At 45.0% G+C, this 16352-nt stretch overlaps 1 long non-coding RNA gene across 1 annotated transcript; it reads left to right on the top strand.

Annotated features, from left to right (window-relative positions):
* The first annotated feature begins 1754 nt into the window (after positions 1–1754).
* LOC143840652 (uncharacterized) lies at positions 1755–11845 on the top strand. Its single transcript, XR_013232285.1, has 4 exons — positions 1755–1884; positions 4686–4841; positions 8638–8705; positions 11621–11845. It is a non-coding gene; the product is annotated as an uncharacterized LOC143840652 (long non-coding RNA).
* The last annotated feature ends 4507 nt before the right edge of the window (positions 11846–16352 follow it).

The following is a 16352-nucleotide window of genomic DNA, read 5'->3' on the forward strand; positions in this document are numbered from 1 at the left end:
GTGAATACTTGTTTGAAAGTGCTAAACTGGCTCACTGTGTGTGTGTGTGTGTGTGTGTGTGTGTGTGTGTGTGTGCATGGTGTGTGTGCGCACATGCGCATACATGCCAGGTTTGCCAGCCATTGTCAACTGGTGGAAGTTAGGGGGGGTGACATGATGGGGAGCCATTGTCAACCGTGTTACAGCACTTTCAGGGGAAATCTCCAGAGATTTTGGTGATTCCTAGAGTGGAATGATGTCATTTCTGGGTTTTCTGCAGAAGTGATGTTACGCCATTAACCAACAACAGTTTTTGAACCTTCCCAGAATGAGTACTGATCTCTTGACTACATAGATCTTTTCTCCTGGGGAAAATGGCAGCTTTGGAGGGCAGACTCTATGGCAGGGATGTCAAACATAAGGCCTGGGGGGCTGGTACTGGCCTGTTCAGGACTCTTATTTGGCCTATGAGCCAATGGTGCAACACAGAGCATAGGAGGCTGCTCAGGAGGGGAAATAGGTGGAGCCACTCCAGTTGTCATTTCAGCACTGCAAAATAACTGGTCTGCAGTAATCAAGTGGCACTTAAGTGGCAACATTCATTTCAGTGGCAGCCTCAGAGGTAAGTTGGGAGCTGCTGCAGCCGCATTCATGCCAGCTCAGGGTTCCAAGGCATCATCACATGCCTCTCTGCTCTGCTGGTAGCTCCAAGGATGCTGTCCTGGATGGCCACAGAAATTGAAGTTTGCACATGGGGAGAAGATGACCCTTAGCAGGGGCCTGTTAGCAGCCAATGCCACTGTGTATTTGTATCCCCCCATGCAGCGGCTAGCCTTTGGCCCAAGAAGAGGGTGTTCCTCTCTGTAGATTTCTGTAGCCTAGAGATCAACTGTAGTTGTTTGAGATCTCCAGGCCTTACCTGGAGGCTAGCAATCCAAGCATTTGCTCATTGCTAGTAACTGAATGAATCTAGTGAGCCATTATCTTTTTTGTCCCTTTTGTACTTTCTGGCCACTGCAGATCTTTAAGGGAAAAGGGATTTAATATTTGGCTTAGATTTCTTCCAGAGAATGTCAGTTCAGAAGCCTTAACTACAGGAGAAGATAATTGAAAAATTATTCTGTGGGTTGTGAATCAGCCAAGTGCGAAAATTGTTCAGAGGATGCTCTGCTCAATGCAGCCTGGTGTTACAGCCTTGGTGCTTTTACCCAGCTGACAAGCAATTGGTGACTGAAAATATTCAGAAGACTGAAGCAGAGCAAATATTATCCCAATCTTCAAAAAAGAGAGGAGAGATAACCCAGGAAACTATAGGCCAGTGAGTCTGACCTCAGCTGCAGGGAAGATAATGGAGCAAATTTTAAAGGAGGCAATCAGCAATAATCTGAAAAACAATTTGTTGATCTGGGGAAGTCAGCATGGATGTGTCTCCTACAGGTCCTGCCAGAACAACCTGGTTTTCTTCTTTGACTGAGTGATGGGCTTATTGGATCATTGAAACTCCATGGATGTTGTTTACCTTGATTTCAGTAAGGCTTTTGACAAGGTTCCCCATGATGTTCTGATTGGGTAAACTGGAGGGCTGGCTAGAAAACTGCATCCAAAGAGTAGTTATTTCATCAGAGTGGAGGGGGGGCGGTGAGCAGCAGACTGCCACAGGCTCAGTATTAGGTCCAGTACTTTTCAACATCTTTATCAATGATCTGGACAAGGGGGTAGGGTGACTCCTCATTAAACTTGTGAATGACACCGAATTGGGAGGAGTAGTGAATACCCCAGAAGAGAACTGGAAAAGGGGACAAATGAGAACAAGATGCAATTCAATAAGGAAAAGTGTGGAGTTCTACATCTGGATCACAAAAATGAGAAGCATGCATACTGGATGGGAGATACACTTCTGGATAGGTTAGTGTGTGTGAATGTGATCTTGGGGTACTTGTGGACTGTAAGCTAAATATGAGCAAACAGTGCGATGCAGTGGTAAAGAAGGCCAATGCAGTCTTTGGCTGTATCAACAGAGGCATCACATCAAAAACACAAGATGTTCTAGTCCCACTATATACCACATTGGTCAGACCACACCTGTACTGTGTGCAGTGCTGGAGGCCTTACTTTTAAAAGGAAATGGACAAAATTCAGAGGACTCAGAGGAGAATGACGAGAATGATCCAGGGTCTGGGGACCAAGTCCTCTAAGGAAAAGCTGAGGGACTTGGGACTGTTCAGCCTGGAGAAGAGGAGGTTGAGAGGGAACATCATTGCTGTCTTTAAGTAGTAAAAAGGTTGTCACTTAGAGTAGCGGTCCCCAACCTTTTTCCAGTTGAGGACCTCCTCCGGGGTTGAGGGAAAGCTGCCGGCCCGGCTGCGCGCAGGGGTGCTAATGAGCATGTGTAGAATAGCCATGTATGTGCGTTTTCGCCAGCAGGGGCGCTAACGCACATGCGCAGCAGCTCTGCATGTGTGCATTAGCGTTCGCTGGCATGCCGGAGGCCGCACCTGCCTCTTCCCCCCATTCTCACAGCAAGAAGCTAGCCGGGCCGCGAGTGAAGCGGCTGCTTCACTCAGGGCCTGGCGAGCTTCTCGCAGCGGGGGGGGGGAGAGGCAGGTACGGTTACTGGCAGCCCGGCACCGAGGCCTTCGCGGCCCGCTACCGGGCCGCAGACCGGAGGTTGGCAACCCCTGACTTAGAGGACAGCAGGGAAAGGTTCCTGTTGGCAACAGAGGAAAGGACCCAGTAATGTGTTTAAGTTAAGTGGAGAACAACATCAGCTACAGATCAGGAAAAAAATTTCCACAGTCAGAGTAATTCAGCAATCGACTGCCTAAGGAGGTGGTGAGCTCCCCCGCACTGGCAGTCTTTTAGCAGTGACGGGACAGATACTTATCCTGGACGCTTTAAGCTGATCCTGCATTGAGCAGGAGTTGGACTAGATAGCCTGCATGTCCCTTTCCAACTCTATGATTTTATGATTCTATTCCAGTTTAGCCACTAAATTAAACTTTCGGTAAGGTGCGTGTGTATGTTTCTAAAAAAAGATCTGTATTTCTGTTTAGTCATCCATGATGCAACCCATTATTTAAACCAAAAGGGAGAGAGCAAGAAAGATATTGCATTGGGTAAAAAAGTACAGCTGAAGCTTGGAAGAGACCTTTGTGTTCTGCATTTGATTTATGGCTTGAGTGCAACAAACACAAAGACTTTTGCAGGGCGGTGTTTGATATTCTTTCCCAAAAAACAAACCTTGACACGTTCTACTGCCGAAGCAAACTCTGCACATTTTGTTCCTCTTTATCCAACATTGCATACTCCTCTCAGGAGAGTCAAGTTCCCAGACAGTGTTTTACAGGCACTGCTTCATTGTGAGCCCTGAACACTGTCACTGTTTTTCTGATATACTGGTTGAAGAGGGAAAGGGAGTTAAGCATTCAGATAATGCCTGGTCTGAAACGGCATCAGTTTTTTTCAAAAGCAGGCATCCTGCTCTTGGAGTTCTCCCCAAAGGCCTTTTTTGGCACAGCAACCAACTGCAAAACTCAAAATTGTGTTTTCTTTACTGCCGGTGGGTGTGCATAGTGTCTTCATTTTTATTTTGTTTTTGTTTCCAACATTTCATTGCATTCCATTGTATTAATTTCCTACATTAATGTTTCAGTTCTGTTTCTCGGGGGAGGGGGGAAACACATTTGTAGCTGAGATCATCTTGCTTTTCATTAAACTTAGATAATTAGCAGGAGTAGCACCCCTTTCCGGTCCATTTCCATAAGACATAAGGTCGCAGTTTTAGGGACAATCAACATCCTTGCTTGCAGAACAAGTGGAAGGAAGTCTGTGGGACCTTCAGGAGGCAGGAAGTCTTACAGGGCCAGTATAAGGAAGCAATTCGCACCCCAGAAACTGCAGACAAATAAGCATGGTAGCTACAGAGGCTAGCATTTGGCGCTTGAAAGAAAACAAATACTGAAATAACAGAACTTGTTGGCAATCAGTTTTCATATAGTTTCAGAGGGCAGCCATTTTGTTCATTAGTAGAACTGCTAGATTCAAGCCCAATAGCACTTTAGTGACTGACAAAATGTCCAGAATATAAGTTTTTGTACTGAGAGTCAAAGAAGCTTTGACTCCTGAAACCTCCTGCCCTGAAAATGTTGTTGGTCACTAACGTGCAACTGGCCTTGAATTTTACAGTTTAAAAATGTGCATGCTGTACAGAGTCACAGAAACAATCTGCTGAGGACTGCAGCTAAGACTCAAGAACTCGGTACACTTGCATGCATTGCAAATAACTGCAGTAACACATTGCCAGTGATTCTAACACACTTGCAGAGAACAGGAAATCAGCACTACAGACAGACTTCTATTAGCCTTTGAAAAAACCAAGGGGAAGCTCACAGACTAGCTAATGGCAATACTTTCACAAGCTTGCCAAAAAAATGGCAACTGAATCACACTTTCTCTCACACGAGTCTGTCACATAGCAGCTGTATAATTTGCAAAGTACTTGAAGGAACAAAACAGAACTGGCTCAGGCTGACTCCAGAAATCTTTCTCCAGGCCCCTAGTGATTGGTGGAAATAAATCCCTCTGCTTATTTGCTCTGCTTATTTGGAACGGTCCTTGTCTTTGCCTCCTGAATTCAGCTGAAACTCTTTAAACTTGATGGCAAGATGCAAAAGTAATGAGTTTTATCGAATACCCATTGCCTGCAGGAATGCAACGGGCGCTAGAAGCATGCGCAGTCAGAGGGGGCAGATGATGGCTAATGTACCGGAGGCTCTGGCAGTGCAGCGGTCAAGCGGGACGCAGCGCTGGTGGCCGTGGAATGTCGCCGGAGGTGGTCAGGCCACCATGCGCCGTTGGAGGAGGTAGGCTCACTGGCGGGTTGGGCGACATGCGCACTGGCGGTTGACCTGGCATGGCTGCTGGCGGGCAGGTCAAGCAACTGCAAACGCATGGAGCCTTGGGAGCACCCTCCTTGCTTGGCAGGAAGTGTCTGGCAGTGAGGCTGGCCTAGTGCCTCGTGGCCGGCTTCTGGAGGTGGGTGCTCCAGGGGCCGGCCCAATCCAGGTGTGCCTGGCTTTGCCGAGCATGGCCAGATTGGCCCATGCAGGCGGAAGTGCAGGCCGGGCACCCAGAGGTGACCTGGACAGCACTCTGCCCAGGCTGGCTTTTCCAAAACATTAGAGCCAGCCTGGGCAGGTTGGGATGGTTAGGATTACCAAAGTTGTTAATTTTCCAGTTTGTTCTGTTATGACTGTTAGAATTGTAGTAACGTAAAGGACTTTTGTTTCCTTTTTAACAGTTACTAAATGAAATTAAGCCTCTATCTCTGGCTTCGTACACCGTCCAAAAGGTTTCTCTCCAGCTTCTCTGCAGGTTTATGGGGTAGCTAGCTAGCTATTAGCCAACAGCCATCAAGCACTTTTCATGCATGTCTAAATACACATTTTCTTGGCAGCAATGGCAATTTAAATCCTGGGGAAAGTTGGGGAAAGAGTAATCATAATAGACAGCTGTGACAGCTGCAAATATGCAGATACATTTATTGCAATGTATTTAGAAGCTTGAATTCTCGACGTGACAATGTGAACCTCTAGAACTGCTTGTACAGCTCTGTGGATCGTTGCCTCATCTGCAAGCTCCATTGCGCATCCTGGTTGTGCATTGAAAATTTGTGTGGACAGCAGGACTGCAAATATTCTTGACAAAACTTTCATTTGGGACATGATGGCTTTCATTTGCAGAACGAGATCTTAATTCTTGAATAGGAACATTTCTTTTTTAAAAACCTGTGACAGTTGGTGCCCAGCCATGGTAGTATTCCAAAAGCTGCTCAGTGGATCTGCCCACCTCTGTAAATCCATGATCTGACTCGGCTAAAGGTTACTTTTTGAAGAACGGTACATCTCCTTTAGCATCCTCAAGTGAATGAATACAGAAGGATACCAGAGGGGTAAATTTAGAAGCATCTTGCTTGTGAAAGGATGACAGGGAGTTTAAATCATACTTCAGAATAATGGTTCTTGTTTGTTTTTTATGTTTCTGATGCTAACAATTCACAATGAAAATACACATCAACTCCTAACCTCGGGGGCATGGTTACAGAGCCTTCTGATAACTGCTTATGAAGTAACCACCCATTTTCCATTCTGAAATCCTATCTAGAAAGGAAGTTTGGCTATGACCCTAAAATGCTTAAGAAAATACCAAACAGTGTATATATTAACATAATGTCATGTTAGTTGGCAGTCTTTCTAGACTCATGACTTAAATCATTCTTTTCATTGCTATTCTAATAGTGCCATCCTAAGCCGAGTTACATCTGTCTAAGATTGTTCACTTCATTCTTTACAGATTGGTATGGTACACTTCAACTTCTCTGCAATAAAACAGGGTTTGTGTTGTTTATGTTTGTTTTTCAGAGACAATTGTGTCTGTGGAACAAAAAAGTTATTTTCACTGTATCTCTACCATGACATTGGCCCCAATACTGCACTAGAAGCATGCTAATTACACAAACATAATGAAGAAAAGAGACTCACTCTAGGGAGAATCATATCCTCTTGTTTCCCTAATTCTTTATGGCAGGAACAACAATATGTATTTTATGGGCCAAGGACTATTTCAACCTAGTCAGAGGTTGCATGAGAATTTTGTGATGTCACAAGTGTGGGACTGGCATATTATGAAAAACAAAAAGCATTTATTTATTTGTTTGTTTGCTGTCCTCCCTTGAGGTTCAGGGCAGTTTACATGAAACACAGGGGAACAGGAACAATAAATAAAACTCAGTAATCGTATCGGATGATTAAAAATAACAGCAATAGCAGAGTAAACAGTAATTAGTATCCTCGACATTTTAACAGTCCCATGGTTGGCTGGTTCAGGGTGTTTGCTTCATGGGAGGAAGGTTCAAGGGCCCAGTGGTGGACCTCAACCAAATGCCTGGTGAAAGAGCTCCCTTTTGCAGGCCCTGCGGAATTGTTCTAGCTCTATCAGTCTTGCAAATTGCACTTGAGCAAACAAGGACACATCTTGCATAGGAGGGCTGCATTCAACCCACATGCAGTATGCATCCTAAATATCACTCTAGTGGGTATGTGACCTTTCACAGAAAGACCCAGACTCCAAGATGTCACTGAACCAAATTAAGCTACTTAACCAGGGATGGAGAGGCCCACAAGCCTCTGAGAATGCTGCCTCTTCAACCTTTCTGGATCCTTGGATAGTAGCTATGAAATCTATCAGCTTGTTTGCTAGGAAACAGAGCTTTAACTAGGAGGGCAGGAGAGTGGATGGGTGAAAATTATTAGTGTTTTCATATTCAGACTAGTTAGCATGCATTAAGCATGGTTGCAACCATTTGTTTTGAATGTACAGTACTTACAATGGGTGATGGTTTATGGTTCCTCTTCACCGCTTGGTGTGTCTGTTGGGGACTAGTTGAGAACTGCATGGTAGACATGTCTTATTTGCGTATGCTTATGCACTGCCTGTTTATGCATCCTATGTTATCTGCTGCAGCCATATACATCTTTCTGGGGGTTCATGCCTTCTCCCATGTATTCATGTATCATGCATCATTCAAATTGCAGTTGGCTTTCATAGTGTATTATGCAAAAACGCCTTTCTATAAATCACTTAATACCTTGGAGCCTGTGTTTTTCTACCAATGGTTACATACCCACTGGGGTGACAGGAACCTGTAGATAGAAATAGACCTCACACTTAAGGAGATAAAATGAACAAGGAAGTATAGCAAAGAGCCTAAGGTCTTTGAGATCTGTTACAGAGGAGTTCATAACGATTGGCAAATCAACTTAATGTTTAAATATTAGGGCCTGTAGCCCGATTCAGAGGTTCTCAACATTAACTTTCTCAAAATATATTTTTGTCAATGTAACTCCAGTTAGCAATATGCATCTCAAAGCTTTAACAACTATATTGGCTTTGAAATACCTCTACTGTGAAAGAGATTAGCCCTTCCTTCAAGGATATCAAGGGAGACGTTTCTGTGTGGCTGGAACAACCAAATGGAGCATACAACAAGAAAGGAGGAATTGTGACCAATGTTGCCCATCTATAAAATGAAATCTACGCACATAAAAATATGTGTGTCAATAAATAACATGATTCAAATTTAATAGCCATATTTCTAGAATTAAATTCTTTCCTGCAATGCCACTAAAGCCATATTTACCAGTACCGCATGTTCATCATCCCTTCTGATACCTCTATGGTAGAAATAACAAATGTTGACACCCCCCCCTCCCTATGGTAGATTCCAAGGGAGAGATTAATTACATCTTCCTGTATACTTGCAGTCAATCTGCCCATTGTTTACAGCTTTACCTTCAAATTTAGAAGCAGGGACTTTTCTCATCTTGCTTGCTTCTGGCTAGAGAAAGGTCTCCAGCTATTTCAGTCCATTGCAGAAATGCCAAGAGACACAAGCCTTTTGACAGCCTCTTAAGTATTTGGCACGGGGAGTCCTGGCAGCATCCAGATCTTTTAGAGGACACCTGATGCTACCCATGTCTCCTAGGGATGCTTTCAGCAGCAAGCTTTACAACTCAAAAGTAGCTTTTGGTCTGCATGATTAATTCAGGTAAGGGGTTTTCTTTTCTTTTTTAATGACCTGTGCAATGTTCATTTCTGCAGGATTACCTCATAGGCTTTCTAACTGCCTGGAGAAAAACCTGTGCTGTTCATCTCACAGAAGCTTAAAAGTGCGTACTTTAACCAGGTGATATTATTTACCTTCAAGCCATGAAAAGTTTCAACAGCCTATTTCCACTCATTAACCCTCTGTTAAAGACACGGGGCATTTTTTCCCTCCAGGCACGCTGGCAATCCTAGTATCTCAACACAACTTAAACTCACTGAAGGTGTCTTTGTGAAGTCTGTTCTGGCATCAGGGCACAGGTCCTCGTGTATGGGTATGAAGTTCCAGAAGGAAGTCGTGGGCACAGTCTCACAGAGCACACAGCAGCAGTGCTACCAGCTCACACAGACTGCATCCCCCCTTCTGTCACACACAGGTTCAGTGGCACAGGCCAGCAGGCCCTCCTCATGCCTGGCCTTCTGTCCTGCTTCACAGCAGCACATCCACCTTATGCCTACCCAGCTGCATAAGCTAGTCTTCTCCTGCAGAGTTCCCTGCTCCAACCTTCTTATCCATGGTTGACAGCAATCCCTGGCTTGTTATGTTTTGTTGTTACCATTTCTCCTAGGGTTGCCACTTGCCAGCTCTGGGTTGGGAAATACCTGGAGATTTTGTTTGTGGAGCCTAGGGAAGGATTTCATCAGTGCACAGTGCACAGTGTCCAAAGCAACTGATCATCTGGAGATCACTGATAATAGACAGAGATCGCCAGGTGCCAGCTGGAGGTTGTGGATCCTGCTGAATCCGGATCAATTTGAACTCAGGTCTTCCTCTCCCCCCACCCCCCATTGAAACAGAAAAGTGTTCTGCAGAAGGGGAGCTCAGAAGAGGAGGGGGGAGCCAAGCACAGCAGGAGCCTCTTTCTTTCTTTTCTTGAACAAGGGTGGGGGAGGATTGGAGACAGCAGAGGAAGGGAGAAAAAAACCAAGAGGCAAATCTCTACCAAGAGTAGTTAGGGCTTCTGGAGCTTCTGCTGAGAAAAGTTAGGGCTTCCCTTTTAAGCCTGGAAACCAGGAACTGACACCCTGGCCAATCAGGGCTTCTCTACCACAGAGTTCAGGAACAAATTTGAAACAGGCAGAGCTCCATATGCTTTCTCAATCTGATTAAAATATTGAGGGTTATATCCACTCTAGGATATTGCAGGATAAAGGTAGGGTCACTCCGGATCAATCATGCTTGTTGCAGACAGAAAATTTAAATCAGACAAAATAAAAATGGAAATCACATTCAATGGAGATGGCAGGGAATGAATTAACCTGGGATTGGAATAAAAGCTCCATGCAGACTACACCCAGGTCTAGCTCAGCTATGTGACAGCTAGAGTTGTTTGGGTCTTTGTCCATGTGTCTTCTTTCCGATACTGCAACTTTGAAAATGCACATGACAGAGGATGAAGGAAAGAGCACACGTAATTCTTCAGCAGGCCAGCTGCTTCGGTTAGTCACTGTACTGTACTCAAATTACCAAAGTCTAAAATATATTCTTGGGGCATATCTGTACTTAAACTGGTTCAAAAGTTATCCACATTTCCCAGAAACCATTGGGAGTTGTAGCTCTAGATGTACAGGTGAAGGGGTATTTGCTTTGTTAAAATGTTAGTGTCCTTCCAGTCTGGGAGTTCAAGACAGAGCAGGGTTTGGACTAGATGGCCTGTATGGCCCCTTCCAACTCTATGATTCTACGATTCTATGATTCTATGACATTAAAATCATTAAAAACGATCAAAGGTAAAAGACTGCTAATACATAGCAGTAAAATAAAAAAACAATAACACTACAACTCCTTCAAGAGTCAAACATAAAACCCAACTAATCTTTGCAGCTGAGCTGTGTACAACTCTAGCATGAGAACATACATTCAGCCAGATTTTGTACTGCAAAGAGCAGAATATCTGTCCCCTATAAGGCACCTCATCTCATAATTTATTTACTTCAATCATTACAGAATCTAGTTGCTACAGCTGCCAATCCATTGCAATTCTGTGTTTTCTGGGATTTCTTCTCATCTTTCTTACAATTTTTCTGATTTCAATTGCCTTGCTAACAATATGATCCCCAGGTGCCTCCTGGAGATTGGCATCTCTATTTACAAAGCCATGAGAAGTTACTCTGGTCTCTGCTTCTCTGAGATGTATTCTGTGCTTTGGTTCCTGTTCCTGCATATTCTGCACCATCTGCACCTCCTCTTGGACCAGGTCTTTGCGCAGAGAAATCTCATTGGTCTCTGGCAGTATTGTCCCAGACAGCAGAACCTGGACTTGATAATGACTTGATAATCAGAAGAAGACATGCTGTGAAGAGGGAACAAGACAGAGAGTACATGCTTTGCAGTCATAAGAAGCCAGGTCCCTTCTCTGGCATTTCCACTTTAAAACATTTCAGGTAACAGGAAAGATCTTTCACCAAGTCATCAGACAGCTGCTCTGAGTAGGTAATACTGTTGACATACCCTGTACCTTTACCATTTGAGGCACCATGGGTAAATCATGACAGGGCCTTCTCAGTCATGGCACCTTGTGTGTGTCTGTGTGTCTCTACCGCATTTAAGATTGCATATTAAAATATTTTCTTTCCACAGATAAGGTAGCAAACAACTGCTGCTCTGCTGCATGTTGTTTGTTTTAAATGCTTATTCTTAGTTCTGCTTGTTTTATACTGATTTAAAGGGTGGTATACGTTTTACCACGATGTATCTTGTAATGTAACAGTGACCTATAAACAAAGAAAACAGCTTTTACCCATTCTATGAGTCAGAAGAGAGTAAGATGGCATGAGCCATGTGGATGGCCACATTGCCCTCTCTGTTATTTCTATCCCAAAAAACGGAGGAGGAAAAGAAGAGACTCCCACTTCCCCAGGGTTCTCTAGTAGGATCTGATAGTTTCCAGACTGGAGCTGAAAATGTGAGTCACCCCGAGCCCTGGGTGATGAATCACGGCCCATCCTTCCCTCCACCCTCTTTCTTCTCCCCTTGCAGAGAGTGGAAGTACAGAAGGAAAAGAAGGTCGGCCTGAGGACAGCATCGCCAGCTGCTTGGTGCTGTCAGGGAATTTCTCAGCCTCTCACTGTGTCAACACTCAGGCCGTGAATCCTTCACATTCTGCAGATGGCGAATGGCAAGCGGAGCAGAAACCCCACAAGGCAGGCGACAGAGGGTTATCTGCCCCCCCCACACACACACACCCACACACCGCCCTTCCTGCCCAAGCCATTTCTGACAGTTGTTGCCATGCTCTTCCCCGAAAATAAAGAGATACACATTAGGTAAGTTGATCACTTGTACTGGAGCTGTGTGGGGAAAAAAAAGTCAAGACAAGAACAGCTGGTTCGTCTTGAACTGACCAGCCATTCTGCCCAAAGGACTTGTCTGTCTCTGACCTCTGGGCTCTTGTCCTACAATGAAGCGTCTCTAAAAGGTGCACTTAGGAATGCAAATCCTCAGCATTCTGGAATGTGGAGAGCGAAGGCTTCATTCTGATGTGTTGCGGATGGGGACAGTTGTGTGATATCGCACACACCCAGCTTCCCATTGAAACTAGGCTCTCTCAGCCTCTTTGCGTTCCTTGTCCACACACCGCAGCCAGGTAGCCTGGCTGGGCACTGCATTTGTGTACTAACACAGCACGTGCAGCAGGAGTGCTTGGCCATGCCAAGTGTAAAGATGCCAAGCGTTTGCAAAGATACATGGGTAAATTCTTCTTTCTCACTAGCCTCCTGTTCATATCCAACCTAGAGGTTAGTAACTGGAGAACCCCTGGGCCGGAGCCATCCTCACTGTGGCTGTTTACATAGAGGCAAAGGAGGGAGAAAGCAGGATATAGGGGGAAAGGACTTTCCAGAGGTGAGGTGAGCTTGGTCCACCACCATCATGACATTCTCAGTATTTATGTTATTAAACCCAGGACTGACAGCTCTACTAGTCCCACTGTGCCATGACATTTCCTAGGCAGATCTTGGCATGAATAGGAAATCTTGATCTCGTTCTGAGAGCTGGCCACCGTCCTGTTCCCACTGAAGCAAAGTGATGGGTTATTTCAGAATGCACCTTCTTTTACAACAATAGCCAATAGCCAATAAAAACAAGGTCCACTAAAATCAATACTTGGGAATGAAGCTCTGAAATGTGCACAAGCAATTTGCAATGAAAATTCTGAGAATGCTCTGCTTTATTTTTGCGTACAGTTTTGTGATGCAGTGAGCTCTGACTCAGGAAAGCTTATGTTGGAATATAACCTGCCAATCTTTAAGACAACTCTGGACTAGTCACTTTGGGTTGGGAAATTTCTCAAAATTTGGGGGTAGATCCTGGGAAGGACAGGTTTGAGAACAGGAGGGATATCAGTGGAACCTATAGATTTCACACTCAAAAGCAGCCATTTCCTCCAGAGGAACTGACCCCTGTAGTCTGGAGATCAGTTGTAATTCCAGGGACTATCCAGACTCCAAGAGTCTCTTGTGGTGCAGAGTGGAATGGCAGCAGACATGCAGTCTGAAAGCTCTGCCCATGAGGCTGGGAGTTCAATCCCAGCAGCTGGCTCAAGGTTGACTCAGCCTTCCATCCTTCCGTGGTCAGTATAATGAGTACCCAGCTTGCTGGGGGGGGGGTAAAACAGTAATGACTGGAGAAGGCACTGGCAAACCACCCCGTATTGAGTCTGCCATGAAAATGCTAGAGGGCATCACCCCAAGGGTCAGACATGACCTTGTGCTTGCAAAGGCGATATCTTTACCTTTATCAAGACTCCATCTGGAGGTTGGCAACCATCTTCTGGCCCCCTGTTTTCTTTTGCTGCTATGGACAAACATAACTGGCCATCAGGAATGCTCATGCCTTGAACTGTTTACTTAGAGACAGACTGAATGCTGCCTTGCATGTTACATAGACACACACTTCTGCAAAGTGGGTGTTTCAAAGGGTGCCAGTGAAGAACTCTGACTGTGGGTCATATTTATAACCCACTTCACAGGAACAGAAATGATTGCAGGAAGCAGTGCAAAATCTGAGCCAAGAGCTCACAGCTGGGGCTAGAAATTATGCAAGGGAAAGCCCCAGTCGAGCTGTTAGGAAACAGTTAGGGACTTGGGAATTAAGATTTGGGGTTGCTGCATGAAATAATGGTAAAATGAGGATTTTGCACACTAACCACTTGTGCATCTAAGTATGCTGGGAGCACCCCATTATCTGAACTTGCCTACCCGCAAGCGTTCATTAATTAAAGTCTCTGAAGTATAGGGGAGGCTTGCCTTATGTGCTTCCCAACACCTACAAAGTCCTTTGTAACTTTCCCACAAAGTTCACAAGGTGCTTTAGAAAAATTAATGAACTGGCTTCGATGCAGTCCAATTCATGCCAGCCCAAACTGGCTCTGAGTCTACAGTGAATTGAAGCTCATTACAACCTATGCATGCCGCCAAGCAGTTGTCTGATTGTGCAGCTTTGTAGCCAGCTGAACAGAAAACAACGCTGAAAAGAGCAGGAGTGGAGGGGAATTACAGTAATCATTCTGCGTTTAAAATCGATCTGGCGACAAAACGGAAAAACTAGACAACTGCTTTGCTGTGCAGCCAACTCAGACTTGCTCAGGGCCGCGGCTACATGGTATTTGTATATGAGTCAGACAAGTGTTCCTTCGGGAGAGCTCCATATAGCCTGTCAACCAGTTCCAAGTATACTGTGGTTTTGTGGGCAAGAAAAGAACAATGCACAGGACTATTCCGAGCACTATGCTATAACAGGAGCATTGGATCATCATATTTCCAGGGACTTCACTCCTTGTCTGCATTCCACCATGTGCAGCATAAACCTCATCATAGAAGAAGAAAAAGAAGAGTTGGTCCCTACCCGAAGGAGGCTCAAAGCAGCTTACAGTCACCTTCCCATTCCTCTCCCCACAACAGACACCCTGTGGGGTGGGTGAGGCTGAGAGAGCGCTGATATCACTGCTCAGCCAAAACAGTTTTTCAGTGCCGTGGCGAGCCCAAGGTCACCCAGCTGGTTGCATGTGGGGGAGTGCAGAATCGAACCTGGCATGCCAGATTAGAAGTCCGCACTCCTAACCACTACACCAAACTGGCTGGTGGTGGTATCTAAGCAGACCTGCAAGTTGCCCTCTGAGCCCTATCTAAAACTAGGGAATACAAGTACATAGATGGTGCCCAATCCTCATGGGAGGATGTTCAGGCTGTTTAGACAAGTACAGTTTGCATATATGTTCAGTATTGCCCCTTGCCAAAAATATTTTTCAAGATTTAGGTTTGAATCCAGCCAGCTTTTTCACTAAGTCTTGCCCAGTTCCCCTCCTGTCCCACGTGACTTTTGTCCATGAGGGCCCCATGATCCCCAGGATGGCATTTTTGGGTGGTCAAGAGATCCCTCATTTTTTTTTCCACCAGCTGAAAAGTTGGCTGGATTCAACTGTTTTTTCTGACAAAAAAAAAAAACACTTGGCTTTTTTTTGTCGTATAATAACTTAGTTTACCTATGACCCTTGATTACCATACCCATGATTTTAATTTGGATTATTGCCTCTATCTTCTGTTCGAATAATCTTGCTCTGATTTGAGAGGGCCCCATCAAAGTTAACAAAAATATAAAGCCAGGTAAAGATCTCAGTTTGGTATACCAACAGAAATTCAGTCCCTCTTTTCCAGAAGATAAATCAAAAACGATCCTTGTATCAGCTAGAGCACGCATGCAGTAATAGCACAAAAACACAAGCTTCTAGCTGTGCCTTGTAGTAGTGCCTGCTGCCGCCTCATCTTTCTTCCTGTTCCATCCTGCCAGACTATACTGAGCAATGAAAAAAGACCTGCTTGCACTACCAGTTCAGATGGAAATACTGTGGGCCATTTCGCACGGCTTCAAAATAGCACAATGGTTGCTAATTGAAAACGCTACTAATTTGCCTTAACGCACGACGTCGCAGACAATCTGCAACACTCCTGAAACCAATCAGCAAAAAGCACTTCGTTGTAGCGCTTTCAGGGGAATCCAGAAAAGTGGATTCACCCTCCGGATAGAGATACACTCCTGCAACCAATCTGCAACACTAGCGCTAAAGACCTGTGCGTTACCATTGTTGCGGGTTCTTCAAAGTCCCTCCCCCTGGCTCTCTCTCCTCCGATCTTCCGGCGAAGCGATCACCATTTTTTTTTCTCCGAGCGAGCGGGGATAAACGCACCAGCGAGCCTCTTTCTGTTTAGAGGCTTCCCTGGCTTCAGTCCTTCACCTTTAGTCACTAAGCACAAACCACATAAAAGCCCGTTTGCTGAAATAAAGTCCCTTTATTTTTTACACATTAATTCAGCCGAAAATCGGGCCCGTGAGAGGGGGGGGGATTTTTTTTTTATCACTCGAGGCAGCGTGCCAACGATCATACAATCAAACGACAGCTCACATTAGGCAGCTGGATGGGTCTCTCCGTTGCAACGAATCTACCTAGATTCGTTGCTATGGGTCTGTTTTTTTTTTTTTTAAAACCTTTCTTAAAGGGAAAGGGGCTGTTTGGGAGCATGCTAACGGCTGCCCATTGGCTGCTTGACGGCCAGGGGCGGGACGAGCTTGGCAATAGCGCTTCCTTTCTAGCGATTTCTGCCGAGACCGGAAGCCTGTGGGAAACGCTAAAAAACGCAACTGATTCCACTACAAAGGCAGGTATGCATAACGACGAATTCCACTATTTTAAATGGCGATTTTTCATTCCGCAAAC

The sequence above is a fragment of the Paroedura picta genome, chromosome 6 (assembly GCF_049243985.1).
Source record: "Paroedura picta isolate Pp20150507F chromosome 6, Ppicta_v3.0, whole genome shotgun sequence".
NCBI lineage: Eukaryota > Metazoa > Chordata > Lepidosauria > Squamata > Gekkonidae > Paroedura > Paroedura picta.